General features: G+C 44.6%; 2 protein-coding genes and 1 pseudogene across 3 annotated transcripts in view; 1 reads left to right on the top strand and 2 right to left on the bottom strand.

The window, feature by feature from the left end:
* The window catches only part of LOC126953165 (profilin-2-like), a 362,177-nt gene that overhangs the window by 18,797 nt on the left and 316,119 nt on the right, over positions 1-27,261 (top strand). The window lies entirely within an intron of this gene.
* The window catches only part of PPP1R11 (protein phosphatase 1 regulatory inhibitor subunit 11), a 179,142-nt gene that overhangs the window by 69,953 nt on the left and 81,928 nt on the right, over positions 1-27,261 (bottom strand). The gene's annotated exons all lie outside the window — the stretch shown is intronic.
* Positions 12,716-16,328, bottom strand: LOC126953183 (patr class I histocompatibility antigen, A-126 alpha chain-like; annotated as a pseudogene). Its single transcript, XR_007725139.1, has 8 exons — positions 16,008-16,328; positions 15,609-15,875; positions 15,077-15,354; positions 14,208-14,522; positions 13,975-14,088; positions 13,496-13,531; positions 13,308-13,355; positions 12,716-13,139 (listed from the first exon to the last, which is right to left on the bottom strand). The product of XR_007725139.1 is annotated as a patr class I histocompatibility antigen, A-126 alpha chain-like (transcript).

Below are 27,261 nucleotides of genomic sequence, written 5' to 3'. Positions count from 1 at the left end.
ATTTTTTTAAAAAAGTCCTGCCCAGAAAGGGGGAGTCATCCCCAAATATGGTGGACCTGGCACAGCTGACTCCCCTGCCAGGCCTCTTCCATGGGGGCCCTTTCTGTAGTGACTGGGGTTTCTTCCCATTTCACTGTACCCAGTGTCTTGACTCAAGAGAAAAGGTGTGTCTGAAGCTGTGCCAACACTTGGAGGAAACCTCAGTGGTGTCAGTACATTATAAATATTTGCTTATTATGGGTTATTTTATTATTTATGCAGTGTGTATTTTGATTTCATTTTACTGGCAACACAATAAACAAGGATGTGGTGAATCTAACAATCACATCCACTTTCCTGAGTCAAAAAGACCTGCCCAGGTAGATGAGAAAAAGACAGTCCTTGCAGCCATAAAAAAGAATGAGTTCATGTCCTTTGCAGGGACATGGATAAAGCTGGAAACCACCATTCTCAGCAAACTAACACAGGAACCGAAAACCAAACACCTCATGTTCTCACTCATAAGTGGGAGTTGAACAATGAGAACACATGGACACAGGGAGGGGAACATCACACAGTGGGGCCTGTCAGGGGTGGGGCACAAGGGGAGGGAGAGTATTAGGATAAATACCTAATGCGTGTGGGGCTTAAAACCTAGATGAAGGGTTGATAGGTGCAGCAAACCACCATGACGCACGTATACCTATGTAACAAACCTGCTAGTTCTGCACATGTATCCCAGAACTTAAAGTGAAAAAACAAAAACCAAACCAAAAAAACCTTGTTAGAGTTGAGGATTCAGGGAGAACCAAATGGGCTGGGCAGGAGGGTTTTTACTTGGAACCTGGAAAATGAGCAATGACATCCTCTCCCTACCCTGAAGCTCAGCCCCAGCATCCACCTCCTGGGTGAAGGAGCAGCACAGTGGCGCCACCTGGTGACCGGTGCTCTTCCTTTCCCAGATAGATCATAGCCCTGAGATCCACCTGTCCCTCCTGTGTGCCTGGGATTTTTTCACTGGACACCAGCCTCAGTTAACTTTCCTGTAAAGCAGAAAAAGCATGAGGTTAAACCATTTTGGAGGAGGAATAATGTCATCTCCCACTCTAGGGAGATCCCTGTCACTGTGTTCAGGGGAAGGGCCAAGCCTCGCTACCCATGCAGAGAGGAGGCTCTGGCCATGATGGCACCTGTGGAGAGCTGAGAACCTGTGTTTTCTCCACTGATGGCCAAAGCCTGCAGACTGGGTGAAGTCTTCCCCTCAGCTGTGTCCTATCAGGTTCATCCAGGCCTCAAGGAATAGACCACACTCACTGCCTGTGGCGATGTTGAAACGACTTCGATGTCTGTGGTAAATACCCGGGTTTGTTGTCCTGGGCCAAGATGGTTAACGACAAGGACACACACATGGAGCAGGTTAAGGAGTGGAAAGTTTAATAGACAAAGAAGAGAGAGAAAGCTTTATCATACAGAGAAAACAGGTTGCCCCAAGAGGGTTTCCGGGTTTGGGGTGGGATGCAATCAACTTTATGGAAAGGCTTCAGGAGGCAGTGATTTACATAGGGCTCAGGGGATTGGTTTGACCAGGTGTGCCATTTACATAGCTTGTGAAGAAACTGGCCCTCCCACCCTAGTCCTCTATTATGTAAATGTGGCCTCCACCTGCCTGGCGTCATGACACCTGCACATGTGGCGTTACCTGGCCGGTGCCATGACACCCACACATGTGGCAGCAAAGAAAAGGGAGGGGGAAGCCGCCATGTTGGGTGTACCTGGCTTTTAGTATAGCTGCCGGCAGTTACATATTCAAGCTTCCAGCTTGCTTGCAGCTTGACTTTTCAGGCTACTTTCTGTTAGAAAAGAAATGGAGTTGGGGCTCCTCGTGATTAAAGCAAAATTCCACTGAGAACTCTTTTACTCTCTCTAACTGCCTGAAATAATTTCTTAATAACTCCTGTATTAATGTGAGCTGGACACACACCCAGAAGGGAGGTAGCCCTGCCAGGGGTCCTGTGGTTGCCAGTTCTTCTGGGTGCTCAGTTTCTGGAGAGGAGGGTGGGGAGGAGGCTTTGTGCAGAACAGGAACCATAACCCATAACTTATTCTTCATTAGCTTTTTTAGTCATAAAATAAAACTGTCTGAAGAAAAACTGTCTAAAAATGGTGCCCTTCAATAAAAGGTAACCACTCTTTAATCACCAGAGAGAGACGTTTGTCAGCCAACCCAGAAGCTTCATCATTACCCTACCTCAATGATAAAATGTTCCCTTCCTGAAGTAAAACCTCACCTGACTTTTATGATCATCACTCCTTTGTTCTATTTTATATTTTCATCCAAAATTATAGTTTAGTTTTTATATTTTCATCCAAAATTATAGTTTAGTTTTACCTTTAAAAATATGTTTCTTGTTCTCATTTGTTCTATAGGTTTCTCCTTGAAATTTATATTGTATCATAAGCTTTCCGGTTGTTTGCATTTTGTGGATTGCACACCAAGGTGTGGTTTAATGTGTTTCTATTACTGTATTTTCTATAAATTGGTAGTTTTGTATAGAGGTTTGTGTATATTCAGGGTTTTTTTGTTTTTGTTTGTTTGTTTTTGTTTTTTGTAAGTATTGATGGTTCTGTAAAAGGAAAATAAAATCTTAGGGCCCCAAAATTACTAAGCTAAAGGAAAAAGTCAAGCTGGGAACTGCTTAGGGCAAACCTGCCTCCCATTCTATTCAAAGTCACCCCTCTGCTCACTGAGATAAATGCATGTCTGATTGTTTCCTTTGGAAAGGCTAATCAGAAACTCAAAAGAATGCAACTATTTGTCTCTCATCTACCTGTGACCTGGAAGCCCCCTGCTTGCTTGAGTTGTCCCACCTTTCTGAACGGAATCAATGTTCATTTTACATATGTTGATCACTGTCTCAGGTCCCCTTAAAGTCTCATGTCCCCCTAAAATGTATAAAACCAAGTTGTGCTCTGACAGCCTAGGGCACATGTAGTCAGGACCTCCTGAGGCTGTGTCATGGGCATGTATCCTTAACGCTGGCAAAATAAACTTTCTAAATTAACTGAGATCTGTCTCAGATTTTCAGGATTCACAGTACAATATCATGTTTTTCATCAAGAAGAATAATGTAATATTGATTAATTCTTTTCTTGTGATGTTAATTGCCATTGCTGTTCAATGGCGAAATCTGTTAGTTCACTGTGGATTGCAAAAGGGTTATAGTCTCAGTCTTTCATTTCTTTTCATGTATTAGCTAAATAATTTCTAGAATAAGAGATTTACCCCTGTCTATTATTTGTCGGTTCCATAGACACTTGTGTTTTGAGAGACTAAACCAAGCATTCACTCACCTATGACCCAGCAATTGCACTCTTGGTTATATACCAATAGAACTGCATGCATTTGTGTCCCAAAATATGTGAAAATATTATTTATAGCAGCACAGTTTGTAAAATCTGGATATAACACACATGTTTATCAACAGTGCAGGGACAGAAGAGTGAGCTCTTTGTAAAATGGAGCACTGACAGCCATTGGAGTGAGCAGGCTACGATCACGCACAGCAAGACCCAGGACATGAGGTGACTGTATTCAGATCTGATGGATCTCGTCTATGGTGTTAGAAATGAAGAAAGTGGCTGCTCTAGCATCGGGGGGTGATTTATGATCAAGTAGAACCTAAGGGTGTTTCCTGGAGGCTGGAAATGCTGTACCTTGATGTGAGTGTTGTTTGCTCAACTGTTCACTTTATGAAAATCCGCGGCCCACTCATGGTTTGTCCACCTTTCTCCATGCATGTTGTCCTTCATTCCAGTATACATTTCTGATGTTTTGAAACAATTCTCTCTAAGCTAATATAGAATCTCCCTTGCTGGAAGTCTTTAGAAATGCTACATTGAACAAATCAGTGCAATTATTAAAAATCCCAGGAAATAAATGCCTGTGACTCAGATATAAAGAGGAAAACCTACAACAAGAGCAGTAGGCTTGGGAGCTGACACCAAAACAGCTTTGCTAATGGCTGTTGAGCCAGGAACTAGAAATCAAATCCCACACAGGCCCATGGAAGGTGGGGGTTGTGAAATGATGCCCCAGTAGTGCATGAGTGAATGAATCATGGGCAGTGGCTCATGGGTTTGCTTGCAAGTCAGGAACTTGGGAAAAATAAAGATGAAAAATTAGGGGGTAGAGAGGTTTGCATAGGCCTCTTGCTATGGGCAGACTGTGTGATGATAGTGGTTGCACGTGGATGCGTAACAGAGGGGCTCCAAGGGGCTGGGGCTCCCTGTAATCAGGTGGGCAAGATGGCTTGATGGATGATGCCACTCAGCCGCACAGGGCTTGCTCATGGAGTCTGTGCACAAAGTGGCCGTGGTGGCTGGGATGGATACTGCATGGACACAGCAATTGACTCTCCACTCACCAAGGCTGACCTGGCAGCTGCCACTGCTGAGAACCCAGCCTGCCAAAAGCAGCTGTTCATTGAACAGAGAAATAAAACAGGCAATGTTAATTAAGAACAAGACAGTGTCATAACAAATATACCACTGCAGATATAGGAGAGATTTAAATAGTCTTGAAACTGAAAAATTGTGTCAACAGAAAGACTTATTACAAGTAAAGAAGTTAAAACAATGGTAAATATTCTATTTCCCTTCAAACATATCCAGTTTTATGAGTATGCTCATGTATCAAACATATAATGGACTTATATAAAATATTCAAGATATATAGGGAATCATAGGAAAATCCAAACAACTCAAATTTTTAGGCACGAATAACATTGATTCTAGAACCAGTTAGGAAATCAATAAAGAAAGAGTATTATAGGAATATCACTTTTATATAATTATATGTGAAAATCCTGAGAAAAATATTAGTAGACTATATCTACCTGTATGCAATGAATAGACTATGTTGACCAAGTTATGTATCCTAAGAATGTAATAATATATAAATTTTAAATCTTTTAATGCATTTCACCACTCTGAATTAAAAAACAGAGACAATCATATTTTAGTAGATGAAGAAATTACTGTAAAAGAAATTCAGCACTCCAACTGACCCACATTTCTTCAGTCATCTCTACTTTTAAGGATTCATGTGATCAGATTGGGCTCACCCAGAAAATCCAAGATAATCTCCCCATCTAAAGGTCCATCCTCTTAATCATGTCAGTAAAATCTCTTTTGTTGTGTAAGGTAACATATCTAAAGGTGATAGGCTTAGGGCTTGGACATATTTGTGGGGCCATTATTTTGGATTTCACAATGTAAATGGTGGCCAAATGAGATTTAACATTAGTCTAGTTAAATTCCTACACATCACGAAGTGAGTAAATGTATGAGGCATTCCATAAATAGTTTATGGGTAAAGGTGAAGCAAGTGTATACATAGCACTGTGAATGAAGGATCCACATTTACTCACACTGCACTGGAACTTCAGATGTTAAAGGGAAACGGTCATCTTCAAAATAGCTGCAGAAGAAACACAGATCATCTAAGAAGCAACTGGTTTAAGATGTAACTGATTTTTCCCTGTCAGCCACAGCAGCCAGAAGAGGCATAATCATCAAAGAGCCGAGAGAAAGCCAATGTCAAATAGAAATTTGTGGCTGGCAAATCCATCTTTCAAGAATAAGAGTAAACAAAACATTATCATATAAATGAAATTGTTGGGCTATTTCCAAAATGCCCACTCTAAAACTACTTACAAAGACAGAAAAATATATAAGAAAGAAACAGAGAAAGCAGTAATTTTAATTTGGAATCATTGGTACATGTAAGTCAGTACAGTCATTATAAAATATTAATAATGTAGCATTCAAAGGAAAAAAGTAATATAAAATACTGTAACATGTTGTGTTATAATTTCCTTACCCATGTTCCAACCCCCTACCTGTGCTATCTGTGAGGTCCAACGAATTTGATTCTTTTTTCTGAGATCAGCTCCATAGAGTAGAGCACCAAGAACAAGTTAGGTGCTTAATGAGTTTTTACCATGTGAATAACTTTCCTGAAAGTACTTAGCAGATCAGGAATTGGGATGCATAAGCACAGTTCCAAAGTGGCTGAGGAGTGACACAAAAGAACATAGTGGCATAAGAACCCTAATGACCCTCCTCCCCGCCCCCCACAGTGGCAACATGCTTGTTGAAACATCATGATAAAATAATCTCGATGATAGCTGTGATTGGATTTAGTGTTGATATATTTTTTGTAAATTGTGATAAAACATACATACTATATAATTTACCTTCTAACCATTTTTTCAGTGTACAATTTGGTGGCATTAAGCACATTTACAATGTTGTGTAGTCACCACCAATATCCATTTCCAGAACATTTTCATCATCCCAAATAGAAACCGTACCCATTAAAACGTAACTGCCCATTCCCTGGTAACTTCTATTCTACTTTCTGGTTCTATGAATTAGCTTATTCTAGCTACCTCATATAAGTAAAATATCATATTTGTTTTTATTTCTGGCTTATTTCACTTACAGTGTTTTCAAGGCTCATCCAATTAGAATTTCATTCACTTTTAAGGCTGAATAATATTCCATGTGTATGTGCACCGTGGGCTGTTTATCCAGTCATCCTCAATGGACACTCGGTTGCTTCCACCTTTTGGGTATTGGGAATAGTGCTGCTATGGGCCTGAGTGTGCAAATATCTGTGTGAGGTCCTGCTTTCAGTTCTTTTGACGATATGCCCAAAAGTGGAATTGTGGACTCATATAGTAATTCTATCTTTACTTTCTTAAGGAACCACTGTACTGTTTTCCATGGTGGCTGCACCACTGTTCACTCTCACCAGCAGTGTGCAAGTGTTCCAGTTTCTCCATATCTTCACCAACATTTGGCCTAGTGAAGTTTACCATATTTTTATGTCCTTATCGGCATTCCTTTTTCTTTTCTTTTCTTTTTTTTTTTTTTTTTTTGAGATGGAGTCTTGCTCTGTCGCCTGGCTGGAGTGCAGTGGCGCAATCTCGGCTTGCTGCAACCTCTGCCTCCCAGGTACAAGTGATTCTCCTACCTCAGCCTCCTGAGCAGCTGGGACTATAGGTGCATACCACCATGCCCAGCTGATTTTTGTATTTTTTTTAGTAGAGACGGGATTTCACCATGTTGGCCAGGATGGTCTTGATCTCTTGACCTTGTGATCCACCTGCCTCGGCCCCCCAAAGTGCTGGGATTACAGGCGTGAGTCGCCATGCCTAACCAGCATTCCTTATTTTTATGTCCTTATTGTATATGTTCTTTGGAGAATTGTCTATTCATGTCTTTTACTCATTTTTGAATGAGATTGTTTTGCTATTGTTGAATTGTAGTTCTCTACATGTTCTGGATATTAATTCTTTATCAGATATGTGATTGGCAAATATTTCCTCCTAGTCTGTGCATTTTCTTTTGACTCTCTTAACAGTGTCCTTTGATGCAAAAAAGTTTTTAAATTTTGATGCAGTCTCATTTGTCATTTTTCTTATGTTACTTGTACTAGTGGTCACCAACCAAGAAACCACTACCAATTCTAATGTCCATAAGATTTTCCTCAGTATTTTCTTAAGGGTTTTACAGGTTCAACTCTTAAGGTTAGTTCTTTGAGTTATTCTGACTTTATTTTTGAAAAGGGTGTAATGGAAGGGCATGAATTTTCTCCAGCATCATTCTTTTGCATGTGGATATCCAGGTTCCCAGCACCATTTGTAGATGCACCATGTGTTGCAGTGGGGCTGACACATTTGTAAGATGCAGTGAGCACTAACACATGGGAGCACCATGCATTTATTTACCTGTCTTTCCTCCACAGTTGTTTTGAGAAGGCTTTCACTGACAAACCCAACAGAAATGAATATATATGACTTCTTATAAACTCAAATGCAAGTACAATTATAAATTTTAAAATGTTAAGACTGGAGCAAGACTAGAACATCACTAGACAAACTGAAACATAGGCTGAAATGAAGGGTTTATGTTTACCTTGCTACACATTCTGTTGGCCCACCATCTCTTATGCTTATTGCTTAAGAGAGCCACAGAGTAGGGTGATAGCTCATATAACAAGTCCCTGGTTTTCTGCTTCAGAAACAATTTCAAATTCTCTGCTTAGACAGAGTAAGGAAACTAACCGAAAGATGTCTAATGTGAAGTTGGCATCTACAAAGTCAAAGAGTGAGTAGTAAGTGTAAACATCAGGAATCAAAGAGATTCTATCTTTTTACACAGCAATGGCCTCACTATGCACTGCTGAGGGGAGAAGGTCCCTTCAGGGGACCTTCATGATGAGGAAAAACCCTATATGATGTAGGGGTTTTCTGCTGCAGCCCTAAATTAAATTGTCCTTTGCTCTAAATACAGGTCTCACAAAGTTTTATGTCTTCAAAGATTTCACTGGACCAAGATTTTTTTTTTTTTTTTTTTGAGCTGCTGCCTGGGGCTTAGAAAAGTGACTTGGATATTTTCTCAAAGGGGTATTTCTTTGATGGAATGTGAAATCCGCGAACGCTCTGCTTTCCTGCTGTATCCCCAGCGCAGGTTGAGTACCTTGCACTGCTTTTCAGCACTTCCCTGGAAGTGGTAGAAGATTTGGAGTTAGGGCCTCCCTCAATCACTACCCTTTCTTTAATTCAGAGGATCACAAGCTGTTGGGGGAAGAGTGTATCTTGGGCCTCTAGCTGATCTGATGAATATTAATAACCAATGTCCTGTAATGAAGTCATGTGTGCATGTAACATCACTTCTGCATGCCGTGTCACAGGAAAGTGGGTTCGCGGACCCCAGGTTAACAGCCTAAGCACTAAACGCACAGAGCTAGAGCTCTAGGAGGGGAGGGATGGACTGGGGTGGAATCTCGTCTTCTTTAGTCCTGCGGGTCTTTTCACTCCTTACTTGGTGGGTGCTGGGCGTCTGGCAGGTGCCGATGTTGATGGAGTCGAGGCAGGGAACTGGCTGGGACTGGGAAAAACAGGGTTGGAGAGATAATTAAGGTGGACATTATTTTTTTCTGAGCGTAAGTCATAGCTCAAAATCTGGAGAGCCTGAAGGAGCATCCCCCTACCCAACCTGTTTTTGCCTTTTCCCTGAAGCCTCATTTGGCCACAGGCCCAGTATCAACACCAGGGGGCGCCCACAGACCATGAAGGCGCCCACAGACCATGATGGCACCACGCAGCTGGGATTGTTTGTGGTGGGCTCCCGGTCCCTGACTTAATCAGGGGAGCCAAGACCCTGCAGCCAGGTGGCCTGGATTCAACCTGCAGCTCTGGTCCTACTGACAGTTTCCCCCCTGGTGCCTCAGTTTCTTAATCGGTGAAATGGTGAGGACACTACAGCACTTACCTCTGGGGCGGGTTTCTCAACAGCAGCACTATAAACAGTTTGGGACAGAGACTCCCTTGTGGCCTGCCCTGTGCATTGTGGGAAGTTTGCCGGCAGCACCCCCACTCACCCCCTCCCACCAATCCCCACGTGACAACCGAAAATGTCCCGGGATTTTTAGGTCTCCCTTGGGTCTGGAAGCTGCACTTAGTCAGGCATTTTCCCACCTGACACTTGAGCTCATCTTTACTTTGGTCCACATAAGGCCACTTAAAAAAAAAGTTGTTTCTTTAAAGATTCTATCCATCTTTTAAACAAATCAATTTTCTTCCTCTATGTCTGCATTCAGTTAGTCCTTCCAAACCCTTTGTTTAGTGTATCTCAAAATGTATCAATTCTAATTCTAGTAATTAGCGTATCTGACTCGCATGATATCTGCTATGATCCCTGGTAGAGCTCTGATTCCTTTAGCACAGGGAATGTGTTCTCGATTCTGCTCTGGATGATGTAAATCAGTTTATTTTACTTGTCTGGGATGTTGCTCCTCACCTGTAAAATGTAAATGTGGATATGGCTTGGATTACTAATGGTTTTATTTCTTCATTCACCTGACATTTGTTATGTACCTGCTGCAAGTCAAATACATGGCACGATATTGTTTCCTTGATCACACCACAGCAAATGAGAAAATGAGACATTATAGCAGGTGTGGCGGCACATGCCTGTCGTCCTAGTCACTCGGAAGGCTGAGGCAGGAGAATTGCTTCAGCCCAGGAATTTGAGGTTACAGTGAGGTATGATATCACCATTGCATTGCAGCCTGGGCAATAGATCCTGTCTCTGAAAAAAAGGAAAAACATATTGTGAGCTGTCTGCATGTACTCCATGTCTCAGGAGACTTATGTCCTGTAATTCTTCTAAATGGCATCTCCATGTGGTTTTTCATGAATGTTTGTCTGGTATTTCTTTTCTATCCTTTTACTTTCAACTTTTCTGTATCTTCTACTGAAATTATGGCTTTTGTCAATAGCCTACAGTTAGTTATTTATTTACTTATTTATTTTTACCCCCTTGCACTATTTGTTTGTCTTGTTTAGTCCATTATGTTTAATGTAATTGTTGACCTCATTGGGTTTAAGTCTGTACATTGTCATTTGCTGCCTTCTAATATTATCTCTTTCTTGCTTAACTATTTTTCTTCTGTTTCCTTCTTTAGATGAATAAAAAACTTTGCATTATTGTAGTCTTGTGACTAAGTGTTCTAATTATACATCCTCTTATTATTTCTTTAATTATCTGAGAAAGCACAATAATCTGTGACTTATTATAACCAACAGCAGACCGTAACTTCCCTGACTTTCACCTGCCTGTGCAGACAGCCCAGGGGAGAATCAGTGCTCTGGCTCTGAGACACAGGGGTGGCGGAAGTAGGAGAGTGATTGGATGATAAATCTGTAGCTGCAGAGGCATCTGGGCCCCTCACCTGCATTCTCATAGATGTCTCCTCCACTGAATGCCTGTGATGCCCTCTCCTCTGTATGCTCCTGCCAGAGTCTCCCCGTCTCCACTGACAGCAGCTCCACCCTTCTGCCCACTCAGTCCAACACTGTGGGTGCCCTTGATTCTTCTTCTCACACCACAGATAAATCCATTAGCAAGTGCTGTGAAGTCCATCTTCACATTCATCCAGAATCCCTTCACTTCCCAGTATTTCCCCTGCTCACACCCCAGTCAAGGTAAACAACATCTTCATCCTGGAATACTGCACTCCTTTCCCATTGTTTTCCCCACTGCCTTACTAGTCCCCACCTCTCAATTCTGTTCTCAGCACAGCAGCCAGAGAGAAGCTTTCAAGGGATAAGTCCTACCATATCCCACTTTTCAAAACTGTCCTCTAACTCCCCATGTCATTCAGCGCAAAGGTCAACATCCTTCCCACACCCTCCAGGGCTACCTGCTCTAGCCACACCTTGGACCTCACTTCAGTTTCTCTGTGTCCAGCCCTTCTGGCCTCTTTGTCCTTCCAGGAACACAGACAATTTCCTGCCCTAGTGCATCTGCACTGAAGGTTCCCTGCCTGAAAAGAACTTTCCCAGACATCCCTGTGGACAACTCCTCACATCCCTCAAATCTTTACTCCAAGGTCACATTTGCAACAAGGCCCATGCTGACCACCCAGCACAACAGCCACCTCCCTGTCCCCACAGCGCACACTCTGGATCACCTGCCACACAGCACTTGCCACCTTCTAACTCAGCATCTTCTGTGCCTACTCTGCTTATACTATATCTATCATCTGCCTGCAGAGGTGTCCAATTTTTTTGGCTTCACTGGGCCACATGGGAAGAAGAAGAATTGTCTTGAGCCACACAAAAAATACACTAATGACAGCTGATGGGCAGAAAGAATAGAAAAAAAATGTTCATGCATAATTTTCATGGTATTTGCCACCACAGATAAGCAAAAAATTCTCACATTCAAAACTGTCCTGGGTCACATGCAGCGGGTTGGACAAGCTTGCATCTAGAATGTATGCACCACAAGGCTGGAAATCTTTAAGTTTTTACTTTAATGATGTTTTCTAAGTGCAAAAAACAGTCATATCCCTAGCAGACAACAAATGTCAGTTGAATGAATGATCACTGTAGAGCACCTCTATATTCTAAAGGCAATATCTTTATTAATGTAGCCTCAGGTCAAATGCTGTTTCATGGCAGCTAAAGAACATCATCTCACACCACCATCAGTGCCACCGGTGCTTTTCTCACCAGGGCTGCTTGTGTGTCCTCCTTCCCTTCCTCCTCCCACACCAATCCTCCTGCACACTGCAGCACACAACCATTTTTTTTCTGTTCAGGAAAGATAATCCTAGGCTTCTGGGTCCAATTTTCCAACCACATATGAATCTAAATTAGACTCTGCTTTATAAATGCATGAGTTTGGATTGGAGCCAGCACTAGGATCACTACAACTCAGGGCAGGAAGATGAGTGGGAGAGCAGAAGAGGAGCTCCAACAGAAAGTTACCTGTGATGAGAAACTATGGGACCCCTCCTCTCTGTAAATTTCAGAATCTGCTTCCTTTAAGAAGGATGGGGGAAAAGATAGAAAATACAATCCAGGAAAGAGAACTGGAAGGAGGGCGAGAGATACAGGGGTCTGAAAATTTGTCTCTTGATACTGGAAGGACTTCTACGTGTAAGGACCACCCTAGGTGACATCCAAGCCCCTGTGATCACAGGTCCTGATGGGACAAGGTTCTACTGAAGGGCCAAGGACAATGGAGCAGCAAAGATGACCCAGCCGAGCTGTGACCACATAAAGCCCACAGTGGCCTGAGCACCCACTGGGCACAGCCCCATCTACTGTCCTCCCCTGCAACAAATCAGCACAGGAAACACATGGACTCTGGAAGGTTCTCATGTCTTCCATTTATTTTGTCTCTCAAATTTTAGGAATCTTCTCCTTTAATTAACTCATCAACCTCTCATGGAAATAATTTGAAAAAGTAAATTTATACTCAGATACTAATTTTAATAGGGAAGTTAAGAAGTTACAGCTCAGTGCACCATGAAGTTGAGACAGAGATGGAGACATCCCAGCCCCACCTCTCTGGAACAGGAAAGGTGATGGGGGAAGGAATGCAGGTCAGTGTGGGGAAGAGGGTCATGGTGGACACGGGGCTGGGGTGTTCTCCCCACCTCCTCACATTATGCCCTACAGGAACACAGACACATTCAGATGCCTTTGCAGAAACAGAAGTCAGGGTTCTTGAAGTCACAAAGGGAAGGCATGAACAAACTCTTGCCTCTCAGTCCCACACAAGGCAGCTGTCTCACACTATAGAAAAAATATTCATGAACAAATTCATATCAGTCACAGCGAGGGGTCACACTTTAAACAGCCCATCATGTGCTCAATACATCCAAGTCAAAGAAACCCATAGCACAGCTGTGTCCACTGTTACCCCCAACAACCCCGCACACATCAGGCCCCCCAGGGTCTCACCTTTATAAGCTGTGAGAGACATATGAGAGCCCTGGGCACTTTGGCTACCTGGGGTAGAACAAAAACAGAACCTGGTCAGAGCCCATAGGAGATGTGGCTAGAGGAGGAACTGTGGGCTGGGTGAGCTCCCCCATGGGCTCCCGACCACAATATCCCAAGGATTTCAGGATCAGCCCCTTCATACTTACTTGCAGCCTGAGAATAGCTTCCTCCTTTTCTATCTGTTGGAAGAAAATGTCCTGTGAGAGGCCAGAAAGGTGGCAGGGCCATGAGGTCCTAGAGAAACCTCCTAGTCTTGGACCCTCGAGAAGTTTCCAGAAATGTGTGACTACAGACCAAGGGCAGGATCAGGAAAAATAAGGAAAGCAGATGTAGGTCAGGGACCAACCGCTCTCCTAAGGTCTGTCCTCAGCAGGAGCCTTCCCCTGACCTGTGACTGCTGGGATCAGGTCCCCATCACCACAATCATCAACATGATAAATCTGTCCTTCATTGTCACAGGTGCTTTACAAAAGAGTAGGTGCTGGCACACAGGGCCCAGGCTGGGTCAGCCCATATGGGTGTGGATGGTGCTTCTCAGTAACCGGGAGGGCACTTCTACCTGGGGCTTGGAACCCTCAGTGGGACAAGAAATCTCAGACCCCAGCTGTCACCCCTTCCTCAACTGAGCTCTTCTTCCTCTGTAGCACAGCAGCGACGACAGCTCCAGTGATGACAGCTACAAGGACAACCAGGCCAGCAACGATAACCACAATGGGGATGTTGGGCTGGAGAGACGGCTCTGGGAAAAAAGGGGAATGTGAGGTTCTGACCCCCAGGCCCCAGACCCGACCCTGCTAAAGGTCTCCAGAGGGGCTCCTGCTTCCCTAAGAGACATGATCCCCCCATCTCCCTACTTACCCCATCTCAGGGTGAGGGCTTGGGCAGACCCTCATGCTGCACATGGCATGTGAATCTCTGCTCCTCTGCAGAAGGCACCACCACAGCCTCCCCACTTCTGGAAGGTTCCATCCCCTGCGGGCCTGGTCTCCAGGAGCTCCATGTCCTGGGTCTGGTCCTCCCCATCCCACTGCCAGGTCAGTGTGATCTCCGCAGTGTACAAGCCCAGGGCCCAGCACCTCAGGGTGGCCTCATAGTCAAAGACAGGGTGGTGGGTCACGTATGTTTTGGGGGGTCTGAAAGGAAGAGTCAGAAAACTCAGAGCACTTTGCATCTCTCATGGGACACCCCAGCAGCACTCATGTGGCCATCTTGAGAATGTACAGGACACACTGGGGTCAGGAAGGGAGCACAGAACCCAGACAGCAGCCTGGACACAGGCACCTGGGATAATCTCTATTCCTTGGAAAGTTCTAGTCTCTGAGCGGGGGAGCAGGGACTTCTGGTCCTTACCTGAGTGGAGGCCAAAGGATTCAGAGGAGCTGGAGTCAGACCCCCACACACATTGAGAGAGAGGCAGAGAACAAGGCTTGAGGGGAAAAGTCCCGGTGCCCAAGGCTGCTGTGGGTCGAAGGGGACCCCTGATCAGTATTCCAGGGACTGTCTTCCCTCCACTCCCTCAGAGACTTCATCCCTTGATTGTCCCAGAGAGCAGGGCGGGCCCTCAGTCACTCTCTGGTACAGGATCTGGAAACCAGGAGGATTCCTCTCCCTCGGGACCGAGAGGAGGGCGATATTCTGGTGGTGTTGCCATTTTCTTCCCCTCCTTGTGTGAGGCCAGCCCAGGAGATCTACGGGAGATCTAGGAGGCCCCCTATGGCCCCTGGTACCCGCGCGCTGCAGCGTCTCCTTCCCGTTCTCCAGGTGTCTGCGGAGCCACTCCACGCAGGTGCCCTCCAGATAGGCTCTCCTTCGCTCAGCCACATTGGCCGCCTCCCACTTGCGTTGGGTGATCTGAGCCGCTGTCCGCGGCAGTCCAGGAGCGCAGGTTCTCGTTCAGGGCGATGTAATCCTTGCCGTCGAAGGCATACTGTTCATACCCGCGGAGAAGGCATCCGTCGGGCCCCACGTCGCAGTTAAACATTACCTGGAGGGTATGAGACCCTGGCTCAGTTCCCGCGGTCAGCCCCGCCCACCCAGCTCCGGCCAGTTCCGGCCCCTAGCAACCTGCAGAGATTTTGGCCTCAACTGAAGACGAAACCGGGTAAAGGCTCCTGGGGCTCTCCAGGGTCGAGGATCTTTGCAGGTCCCGCAGCCTCGGGGTCAATCTTGGACCCAGAGACTCAGGGGGACCAGGGCCGTCCCTGAGGCATGAAGCCGGGAGTAACTGATATGCGTCCAGGGCCGGGGTCACTCATCGGCCTCGCTCCGGTTGTAGTATCGGAGCAGGGTCCTCAGGTTCACTCAGCCAGTCTGTGCCTGGGCCTTGGCGCCCAGTGTCTGCAACTCCCAATACTCCGGCCCCTCTTGCTCCATCCACCACGCTCGCGGCTCCATCCTCGGACTCGCGGCGTCACTGTCGAACCGCACGAACCGCGTGTTGTCCACGTAGCCCACGGCGATGAAGCGGGGCTCCCCGCGGCCGGGCCAGGACACGGGCGGTGCTGAAATACCTCAAGGAGAGGGAGCCTGGGAGCGCGGAGAGGCTGAGACCCGCCCGACCCTCCTCCCCGCGCGGCTCCCCAGGTCCTGCGCCTCCGCCGGGAGGGCGCCCTCCTCTCCCTCCCGCAAAGGCCGTTTCCCTCCTGACCCCGCACTCACCCGCCTTGGTCTCGGTCAGGGCCAAGGTCCCCGAGAGCAGCAGGAGGAGGGTTCGGGGCGCCATGACCCATCGTCGGCGTCTGGGGAGACTCCGAGTCCCGGTGGGAGGATGCGTGTGGACTTTAGAACCGGGGCCGCGCGACGCTGATTGGCTTCTCTAGCAACCCGACACTCAGTGGGAGTGAGAACTGGGTCCGCGTCGTGAGTGTCCAGGAAGAAGGACCCGTCGCAGGTTGGGAGAGGGAGAAGAGAAACTCTGCGGACATTAGGAATCCCCAACGCTGGGCCTCCCCAGCCCATACACCGCCTTCGGGACCTGAGACTCTGAGAACCACGCCTGGGGCCCTGGGACTTTGCCCTGACCCCGCTCCTCTTGTGCCAAGCGCTCTGTCTCAGTGTTTCCCTGAGTCTTGGCCCAGAAGCTGTCTGAGAAACCGGGAAGAAACCCTCGGCTTGGGACCCGTTCCTCTCGCTTCACTTTTCATCCCGGAATTCCTGTCACTGAAATGGACTCCCTGGTCTCCCACTCTTTACCTGTCCCCCTGGAGTCTTCTAGAAGAAAACTCACCCCAGAGAGCTTGGTGCCAGAGAGGGAGCTCGCCCTGGGAATGGAGGTGTAGAGACAGGGCTTTTTTTTTCTTTTCTTTCTTTTTTCTTTTTCTTTAAATCTGGAAAAGTTGCGCCTGAGTGCATGAGACAGAATAGAGACCAGTTTGCTTTTTGTTTATTAACTACAGTGAGTAGCAAATCTTGGTAACCCCTGAATGATCAGGAATCTAATCGGTAAAAAATGTGACTTTGGCCCCTTGATATATAAATGTGTCTAAAAGCGTTATAACAGGATTCACAAAGCTCCTAAGTTTCACTTTCGCAGACAATGTATCTGTGACTCCTGCTTGTTGTATTTTAAATTTACCTTCATTCCATAGCCCTGCCTTTCTATGTGAGTCCAGAATATCTCCTCAATACAAAGTAGCCACTATGTTCCTATATGTTGCAACCAGGAATCAGTACAGACTTTATTCACCACAAAGTTGCAAGCGCTAAACGCAGTCACAATGCCCATCACCAGTGCTCATGCACTGCCGGGTTTTAGGAAGTATCCACATCTAAGTGGTGTGTATATTTTATAGGAACAATTAGTATTTTTAAAACCTGATTAACATAAAAAAATTAGTTTTTAAGCAGATCCACTTAAGGTATTAAAGGCCAACTGCAAGTAACACCCTTCAAGTCTCTGTAGATGAGTGTATTGAAATACTGTAAATCAATGTGTTCAAACCTAAGAGTTCTGCTGCTTTTGAATTCTGTCCCCCTGCTCCTTTTCTTCACCTCCTGCATCCCCAGCCCTTCCCTCTATCCCTTTTATCCCTCAGGCCCTCCTCTCCGCTTAGTCCCCATCACACTGTCACTCCTGAATTGTGACACTGGCACTGTCCCATTACCTGCTGCGTGACTGTTCTCTCCACAGTGGTCCTGCTAATGTGAGTCAAAGTGTGTCATTTCTCCACCTAAAACACTCCAGTGGCTCCACCTCGGTCTTGTGAAGCTTCTAGAATGCCAAGCACGTGAGCGTATGAGGGGACACCTGGTTCATTGTAGGGACTAAATTAATTTTCGTTGACTGAATGAATGAAATATGAGTGTATTAAATTGCATCACAGAAAATTATAAAATGTAAAACACTAAAAAAGTTAAGAAAGATTTTATGTAAATAGTGTGTATATCAATTCATCAGTTCATTCCATGAGTCTGTGGAGCCTGTGTATGAATTTTATAAGAGTGTGTAACAAATTGTCACAAACATTGGCTTTAAACAACACCCATTTATTGTATTCATTTATTTGTTTTTAGAGACAAAGTCTCCCACTGTCATCCAGGGTGAAGTGCAGTCACATAATCATGACTCACGGCAGCCTCAAACTCCTGGGCTCAAAGAATCCTCCTGCCTCAGTCTTCAGAGTAGCTAGGACTGCAGACAAGTGCCACCACGCCCAGCTAATTAAAAAAAAAAAATTGTAGAGACGAGTATCTTACTATATTACCCGGGCTGGTCTCAAACTCCTGGCTGCAAGTGATCCTCCTGTGTCAGCTCTTCAAATGTTAGGATTACAGGAGTGTGCTACCACGCCTGGCCAAACAATACCCATGTATCTGTTTATAGTTCCTTAGTCAGAAATCCGAGCATGATGTAAATGGAATCTCTGTTCCGGGCTTCCCAAACCTGAGTCTTCATTTTGAATCCTTCTTTAGGCTTATACAGAGGTGGCAGAATGCAGTTTCTAGCAGTTGTAAGACTGAGGTCCCTATTCCTTGCAGGCTGTCAGTGTAGAGAACAGAGAGGGCTGCCCTCAATTACTGGTGCCCACCATCGTTCTTTCCTACACAGCCCCTTCATTTTCAAAGCCTGCAGCGGAGGAAACCCCTCATGCTGAGTCCCTCTCACACTGTGTATCTCTATGCTCAGCAAGAACCCAGTCCTTTCAAGGGCTCACCTGATTAGGACAGTGCAAGCAGGATAAACCCAGCCTAAAGTCAACTAATTGAGGCCCTTAATTATATCTGCTAAATCCCTTCACAGCAGCATCTACATTAGAGTTGGTTGAATCACTGGGGGAAGGTGAATGACCAGGAGGTGGTAGTTGGGGCCATCATAGAGTCATCCTAGCAAGGGTTGGATCTTCCTTTTGTGTTTAATTGGGACACAGTTGGAAATTGAAGTTCAAGTAAAGTGATCATTGTGAACAGTAATAAAATGCATCCTCTTCAGCCGTGGAAATTCTCCTTACCTTTTAAAACTAAGTTACATGTTTAATGTATTATAATTAATTTAGGCCAGGTGTGGTGGCTCACGCTTGTCATCCTAGCACCGTGGAAGGCAGAAGAAGGCAAATTTGTTGACTCCAGAAGTTCAAGATCAGCCTGGGCAACATGGTGAAGCCCTCATCTCTACAAAAAAGTTAGAAAATTAGTCAGGCATGGTGGTTCATGCCTGTAGTCCCAGCTACTCAGGAGGCTGAGATTAGAGGGTTCCTTGAGCCCAGGAGGTCGACACTGCAGTGCATGGTGATCATGCCACTGCACTCCAGCCTGGGTGACAGAGCGAGATCCTGTCTTGGAAATAATAATAATGATGATGATAAATTTAGAGTAAATGCAAACTAACATGTAATAATACACCCTGTCTTGTGAAAAGGTATTATTTACTATTACATAACAAATTATGTAAAACTTAGCAGCTCAAAACAACAAATATTCCTCATCTCTCACAGTTTCCAATGATCAGGAATCCAGGAGAGGTTTCCCTGAGTGCTTCTTGCTCAGGGCCTCTCACAAGGTTGCAGTCCAGTTGTCAGTCAAGGGCTGCATCATCTAAGGGCTTCACTGGGGCTGAGCATTCACATGAAACATGGCTCAGTCACATGGCTCTTGGAAAAGGCCTAGTTCCTTGTTGTCTGTTCCTAGAAGGCCTCAGTTCTCAGTCACGTGAACCTTCCTGCAGGGCCACTTATGGCACAGCAGCTGGATTCCCCCAGAGTTCATGATCCCAGAGACAGAGAGAGAGAAGGTGGAAGTCACAGTGAGTTTTATGTTCTACACCCAAACTTGCAAACTGCTATGTCAGCATTACTCTATTAGTTAGAAGTTATACTATTCTGTTCTCTCACTGCTGTAAAGAAATACCTGAGACTGGGTAATTTAAAAAGAAAAGAGGTTTAATTGACTCACAGTTCCACATGGATGAGGAGGGTACCCCAGGAAACTTACAATCATGGCAGAAGTGGACGCAAACATGTCCTTCTTCACATGGTGGCAGGAGAGAGAAAAGCAGAGTGAAGTGGGGACAAATCCCTAATATTGTATATATACACCATGGAATATTATGCAGCCCTAAAAAGGCACAAGATCAAGTCCTTTGCAGGAATATGGATGAAGCTGGAAGCCATTATCCTCAACAAACTAAACGAACTAACAGAGTAACAGAAAACCAAACACCGCATGTTCTCACTTATAATTGGGAGCTGAGCCACGAGAACACATGGACACAGGGAGAGGAACAACACACATGGGCCTGTTGGTGGAGGGCGGTGGTGGGGGGATCATTAGGAAAAATAGGTTCAATCATTGACTTCCACAGTGGTTGAATCAATTTACATTTCCACCAACAGATCTCATGAGAATTCACTTACTGTCATTAGAACAGCTTGGGGGAACCATCCCCATGATTCAGTTACCTCCCATGAGGTCCCTCCCCGAGTATGTGGGGATTACAATTAGCATGACAATTGAAGATGAGATTTGGGTGGGAACACAGAACTGGGCCATATCAGAAGTGCGTCATTAAGTCCAAGCCACACTCAAGAGAGGGAATTAAGCTGCATCTCTGGAAGGGAACAGTATTAAAGGATTTGCATATATGTTAAAAGCAAAATTCAAACTATTGTTTCAGGATTTTGTAAATCAAAGTCTTTTTTTTTAATCTAATTGTTTTTCTTTAATGCTTTAAGCTTGTTTTTAAATTTAATTTAATGTTATTTTAAATTCCAGGGTACCTGTGCAGGATGTGCAGGTTTGTTACATAGGTAAACGTGTGCCATGGTGGTTTTCTGCACCTATCAACCCATCACCTAGGTATTAACCCCAGCATGCATTAGCTATTTTTTCTAATGCTCCGCCGACCACTGCCCTCTCCCAACAGGCCCCAACAACTGTGTGTTGTTCCTCTCCCTTTGTCCACATGTTCTCATTGTTCAGCTCCTAATTATAAGTGAGAACATGCAGTGTTTGGTTTTCTGTCCTGTGTTAGTTTGCTGAGGATAATGGCTTCCAGCTTCATCCATATCCCTGCAAAGGACTTGATGTCATTCCTTTTTATAACTGCGTAATATTCCATGGTGTATATGTACCATATTTTCTTTATCCAGTCCATCATTGATGGGCTTTTGGGTTGATTCCATGTCTTTGCTATTGTGAATAGTGCTGCAATGAACATACATATGCATGTATCTTTATAACAGAATAATTTATATTCCTTTGGGTATATACCCTCTAATGGGATTGTTGAGTCAAATGGTATTTCTGGTTCTAAATCTTTGAGGAATCACCACACTGTCTTCCACAATGTTTGAACCAATTTACATTTCCATCAATAGTGTAAAAGCATTCCTATTTCTCTACAAGCTCAGCACTTCTGTTCTTTCTTGAATTTTTAATAATTGCCATTCTGACTGGCATGAGATGGTATCTCATTGTGGTTTTGACTTGCATTTCTCTAATGATCAGTTGTGTTGAGCTTTTTAAAATATGTTTTTTGGCTACATGTATGTCTTTAGAGAAGTGTCTGTTCATGTCCTTTGTCCACTTTTTAATGAAGTTTTTTTTTCATATAATTTGTTTAAGTTCTTTGTAGATTCTGAGTATTAGACCTTTGTCAAATAGATAGATTGCAAAAATTTTCTCCCATTCTGTAGGATGTCTGTTCACTCTGATGATGGTTTCTTTTGCTGTGCAGAAGCTCTTTTGTTTAATTAGATCCCATTTGTCAATTTTTGCTTTTGTGGCAGTTGCTTTGGTGATTTCATCATAAAAATCTTTGCTGATGCCTATGTGCTGAATGGTATTGCCTAGATTTTCTTCCAGGGTTTTTCTAGTTTTGGGTTTTATATGTAAGTCTTTAATCCATCTTGAGTTAATTTTTGTGTAAGGTGTAAAGAAGGGGTCCAGTTTCAATTTTCTGCATATGGCTATCCGGTTCTCCCAGCAGCGTTTATTAAATAGGGAATTCTTTCCCCATTGCTTGTTTTTGTCAGATTTTGTTGCAGAGCACATGCTTGCAGATGTGCAGTCGTATTTCTGAGTTCTCTATTCTGTTCCATTGGTCTGTGTGCCTGTTTTTATACCAGTACATGCTGTTTTGGTTACTGTAGCCTTGTAGTATAGGTTTTTTTTTTTTTTTTTTTTTTTTTTTTTACGGAGTCTAGCTCTGTTGCCGAGGCTGGAGTGCAGTGGTGAGATCTCAGCTCGCTGCAAGCTCTGCTTCCTGGGTTCATGCCCTTCTCCTGCCTCAGCCTCTCAAAGTAGCTGGAACTACAGGCACCTGCCACCATGCCCGGCTAATTTTTTTGTATTTTTCATAGAGACGGGGTTTCACTGTGTTAGCTAGGATGGTCTCGATTTCCTGACCTGGTGATCTGCCCACCTTGGCCTCCCAAAGTGCTGGGATTACAAGCATGAGCCACTGTGCCTGGCCTAAACTTTTAAAATAAATGTGTAATACTTGATATTGATGACATGTTCTGAAAACAGAGTTGAAGGAATTGAGTTAAAAGCCACTGTCTTGGGCTGCAGAATCACTTTAGCAGGGTGGATCACAAGGTCAGGAGATCGAGACCATCCTGGCACCCGGTGACTCTCTACTAAAAAATACAAAAAACTTCCTGTTGTCCCAGTTACTTGCTTTCTGAGATCACTGCACTCAAAAAAAAAAAAAAAAAAAGCCAGCCTGGGTGTGGCATAGCAGGGAGTTTTATTCAGACTGTAACTTCCTGTTTTGTTTCTCATATAGCTGTGGCAGAAAATGCAGAAAATGCTTACTGATAGCACAATCACATAGGGTTATTTTATATGCTGGGAAGACTTCATAATAAAAAGGAAAAAATGGATGAAGGAGTGAAAGAAGGAGGAAGAAAGGAAGGAGTGAAAGAAAAAAGGAAAAGGAAGAGGAAGAAAAGGGAAGGGAAAAAGGAACGAGAAGGAGGGAGAGTAAGAGCTTGAATGGAAATAGAGAAGAAAGAGAGGGAGGGAGAGACAGAAGGAAGGAGAAAGGGAAGGAATGAAGGAGAAAATAAACTAAAATAAAGAAAAGAACAGGGGTTGAGAAACGAGAAACCCTATGTATGGTTAATATTATCAAAGTGGGAGGAAATAAAACAGGTGTAGTTAACCTCTATAGAATGATGGAAATGTAAGAGGACTTCATTAGTTATCCATTGCTGCATAACAAACTACCCAATTTAGTGACTTAAAGCAAGAAATATCGTCAAACTCAAAAACATAATACAAATACCAGCCAAATGGAGCCAATGCAGGTAGAAGAAGTTCAATAAACAAAAGGATTTTACTAATTGGAATAAATAAGAGGTCACTGGTGTGCAGATGAAAACGATTTTGTAGTACAAAACACACCAAAAAGCAAGTGCCATCATGAGATTAAAGTTACAGCATTTTATTAGGGGACACACCTGACAGATGATGTGGCAAGGGAGGTAGGTTACCCTGGGAAAGGCAACAGACCAAGATCCAAGTGTCAGTGACCCCCAGTGATGGACAGAAGGAGAGAAGGTTTAATGGGTGTGTCCTAGACCACAGGCAATCTAAGGAGAGTTGAGCAAGGCCATGGAGGAGTCCTGGAGCTACACAGTTGGCCATCAGAGGAGTCCCGTGTCTCCAAGAATGTCCTGCCTTAGTGTCACTGGTATGACCCATCACTGTTTGGGAACACCCATGAAAGCAGAGCCTCAGCACCAATGCTACTGAGGATGTCAGAGCACAGGAGCATGGCCTTGGAGGATTACCCAAGAGTGTGACTCAAACCTTCTGCCCTGACAGGTCTGGGGCCTTGGAAATCAAATCCTCTCAGGCTGAATTGCTAGATGATTCTGCTCACACTTACAAGTGGGGCAAGGGAAACCAGAAGGCTCACAGGTGGACCTCTGGTTTCCACACACACTTCTACCCTCATTGTTTGAAAGTAGCCATGCCTCCTCCTGGGGATGAAGATATGTTACCTGGGCCTGGAGAGGAGGAGAATCCTCTTCTCACCAAGTGGTCTCTGGGCACACACTGTCCAAACTTCTCTGGTGACAACCATAATGTGTATTTCTATGGGCTGTCTTTTGTCTCCTTTTAAGGGTACCCTCCTTTGGAAACCAGAACCTTGTATCTTGCACAGCCCAGGGCTGGGAGATAAAATATGCAAAATACCGCATTGAGTGAATCTAAGAGATTGGACATGGAGCCAAACTTGCTTCCACCTTTTGATTTCTGGACCCACATGTTCTTCCACTGAGAACACAGCACCACAGAGATGTCTCTGATTCAAACAATGCACCGTGTCCTGAAAGATGGCACCCACCCCTCAGAGTGCTTCCTCCAGGCTGGCACTGAGCTGTGCCTGTAGAAGACCTGTCCAGCATTCCTTGTGGCTGGCAGCCTCTGGGTGGTGCAGATGGTGATAGGATTAGTGGAACCCATAGCCATGGAAACACTGAAACTTTCCCTGCCAAGTGGGTCCTTCAGGCAGATAATGGGCTAGGAGCACTGCCTAGCCTGCGGATCAGGAATGTCAACATCACCCAGAGAGTGGTGCTGGCTGAGTGTCTGAGAGCAGGACAGGAAAACTCACCCATAGAATAGGTGCCTAACCCTGTGAAGATGAACCTCTGGCCCTTCCAAGATGGAAGTAGTTAAAAGTAGTCAACTTGTCACTTAGTAGGTAGTCACGTAAAGAAATAGTGCCCCACTGGGGCACATCATGGGACTCAAATGCTGATGAGTTGGACATTCAGAGGTGGCAGCAGCTGGATCTGCAGTAGTGGGGAGTTAGTGCTGCTGGCCCCATACATAGCCTCATGCCTGCCACTGTGGTTGCTCCATTCATGCGCCCATCCTACCAGGCCTGCACTGACCCATGGTGAAGGCGGCTAACTTCCATTTGTCTGTTTGCTTGTTCAGTGCCACTTCAGACTTGGGTGTTTTCTGGGGTGTCAACATGGGATTCAAGCACAACCCAGGTGGACCATTTTCACCTCATGATGGATGCTGTTGGGCCTGTGCAATCTATGACTTTGTGGGTCACACAGGCACTTGGAACCCTGTAGTTGCTTGGTGTCCCATGGCCAAACATTCTATGGAATCAGGACAGGGAACGCTAAAAGTTGCTTCTAACATGTGGCATATGTCTTTGTCATGGATGACATGATCTTACTCCAGAATCCCAGGCCAGAGACCCTGCTGTCCTCTCCTGAAGGGCAGATGGTCACATTCCAGAATGAGCGAGTCTCCTACCACTTCTGTTCAACTGAGGAGGAAACATGGCACAGTCAGAATAAGGTATGAAAAGGACAAAGCAAGGCAGGAACACACAGCACACATGCAGACGCTGGTGTACTGCCTGGGTTCAGAGGATGGACTTGCAGGTTGGGAGAGAGATGTAATACGATGAGAGAAAACAGATACCCTACATGGAGGCCAGGAAAACATCCCAACACAGCATGAAAGGCCAGGGGGCATGAACCAGTCAAGCGTCCATTATGCATCAGGTGCTCATGCCCTACGTGATGGGATTGAAGACACAGTAAGGAATAGGGAGGACCTAAGGGTTTCATGAAATCAACACTCACTGTGGAGGAGACGTCTGTCTCATTAGGCAGCTCCTAACACTGACCTCAAAGCGATGCGGCCCATCACTGAGGATCCTGGCATCATTCTCATCTGACACAAACGTGATAGCCAAGCCCTGTTCCAAATCAGCCTACTCTAGTCATCTGGAAGGAGACAGGTGGTAGAACTGGAAGACCCCAAAGTAGGAAGACAGCCAGAGGGAGGGATGACAATGTGAAGTGTGAAAAGACACAGAAAATAAGCAGGTAGGAGAGTGAATGTCCCTGTGTGTGGAGCTTACCTGATTCACACAGGTCTCAGAATCCTCAGGCATGTCATAGGTAAAGGCAGTGTTCACCTGCTCCATGTCGATGCCTAGGCAAAATGGGATTGGTAGCCAAACTTAAAGATTATTAGTCTTTAAAAATCTTTTGGTGTCATTCTCAGACAAGTGCAGAACAGCAAAAACTGTTAGTCACCTGAGGTTCATTCTCCTTCTCAGGTTCAGAAATGAACCACATGTAAGAAAAACCAAAGGCTGTAATTCTCATGGCATCCAGAAAACTGGACTAGGGACCTGGAGAGCCATGTGCCTGTCATTCCTCCACCAGTCACGTGCTGTGTGACCACAGGAGAAGCTCTCTACTCCTAGGGCCTCTTTGATTCATCTGTGAATCATGGACAAATACTTCTATTCTAGCAACCTTACTGAAATGCAGGGAGAACCAAGTGATCAATGCGGAGGAAAAAAGTGATGACATTTACTCCTAGACAAGACTCTTTAGGAAAATGTACTTTAAATGTAGGAGAAAACATAGTACCTCTCATCCCCTGCCAAAAAGCTTCTTTGATTTAGCAATTATGATTGTTCATCATCTTTCTATAAAATTAGGGCAAAACTGGCTCACTCAATATCTCCAATAAATTAAACACAGTTTGTGATTCTATGTCCACAACTTTTGCTCTGTGTGAAACTGAAAAGAAATGGGGACACATCCATGTTTGTGTGGTGGCCACAAAGGCTTGGAAATGACCCTGTATCATCCATTTTTCATTGTCTCACTCTATGCTTTGGAGTTCCAGGTAATTCATACTTTAAAAAAATCACATGTTCATACATAGGACAGGGTAGAAAAGGTAGTATTTCTGTTTTAATTTGCTAGGGCTGCCATAACAAAGTACCACAGGCCGGATGAGTGAAATAATAAATATGTATTTTCCCACAGTTCCGGAGCCTGCAGGTGCAAGGTCAACGTGCTGCAGGGTTGATTTCTTCTGAGGCCTCTCTCCTTGGCTTGTAGACAGCCACTTCTCTCTTCTCAACATAGGACTTCAACATACGAATTTTGGTTGGGGAGGGACACAATTCATCTCATAACAGTGTGGATCATACTTGGTAGTGGATATTCTAAAATATAAAAGAGAGTATATCCCTTTGGCCTGATGCTTTCTCTTAGTTTTCTGAAACTGTGGTCTTACAAAAAAGAACAGGAACCAACGTTTAGTTTTTCCCAGAAGGTGAACTCTCCCCACGTCTGGGTAATCCCAGACACCGAGAAGTGGTGTGTGCAGTTCTCCAAAGTCTTACTTTCTCCAGGAATTCTGTTTCTGCCTTTTTAACTGGGAAGAAGATTCTCTCAGGAGAGCCATCTCTTCTGATGCTGTATGGGCTTCATTCTGCTTGAACTTACAAAGTTGATCTTAATAAAAAGGAAATATTTGCAATTTTTTTTATCATGGTCATATTTTTGTACTGTTTAAAATGTCCCATATTGTGTTGAGTTTATTTTTAAAGTAATACATAACATTTGTACATGTTTATGGGGCACACATGATCACTTGACACATGCACGGAATGTGGAGTAGTCAAGTC

The sequence above is a fragment of the Macaca thibetana genome, chromosome 4, assembly GCF_024542745.1.
Source record: "Macaca thibetana thibetana isolate TM-01 chromosome 4, ASM2454274v1, whole genome shotgun sequence".
NCBI classification, from domain to species: domain Eukaryota; kingdom Metazoa; phylum Chordata; class Mammalia; order Primates; family Cercopithecidae; genus Macaca; species Macaca thibetana.
The sequence above is the reverse complement of the archived record's forward strand: the minus strand, read 5'-3'. Positions and strand labels throughout refer to the sequence as shown.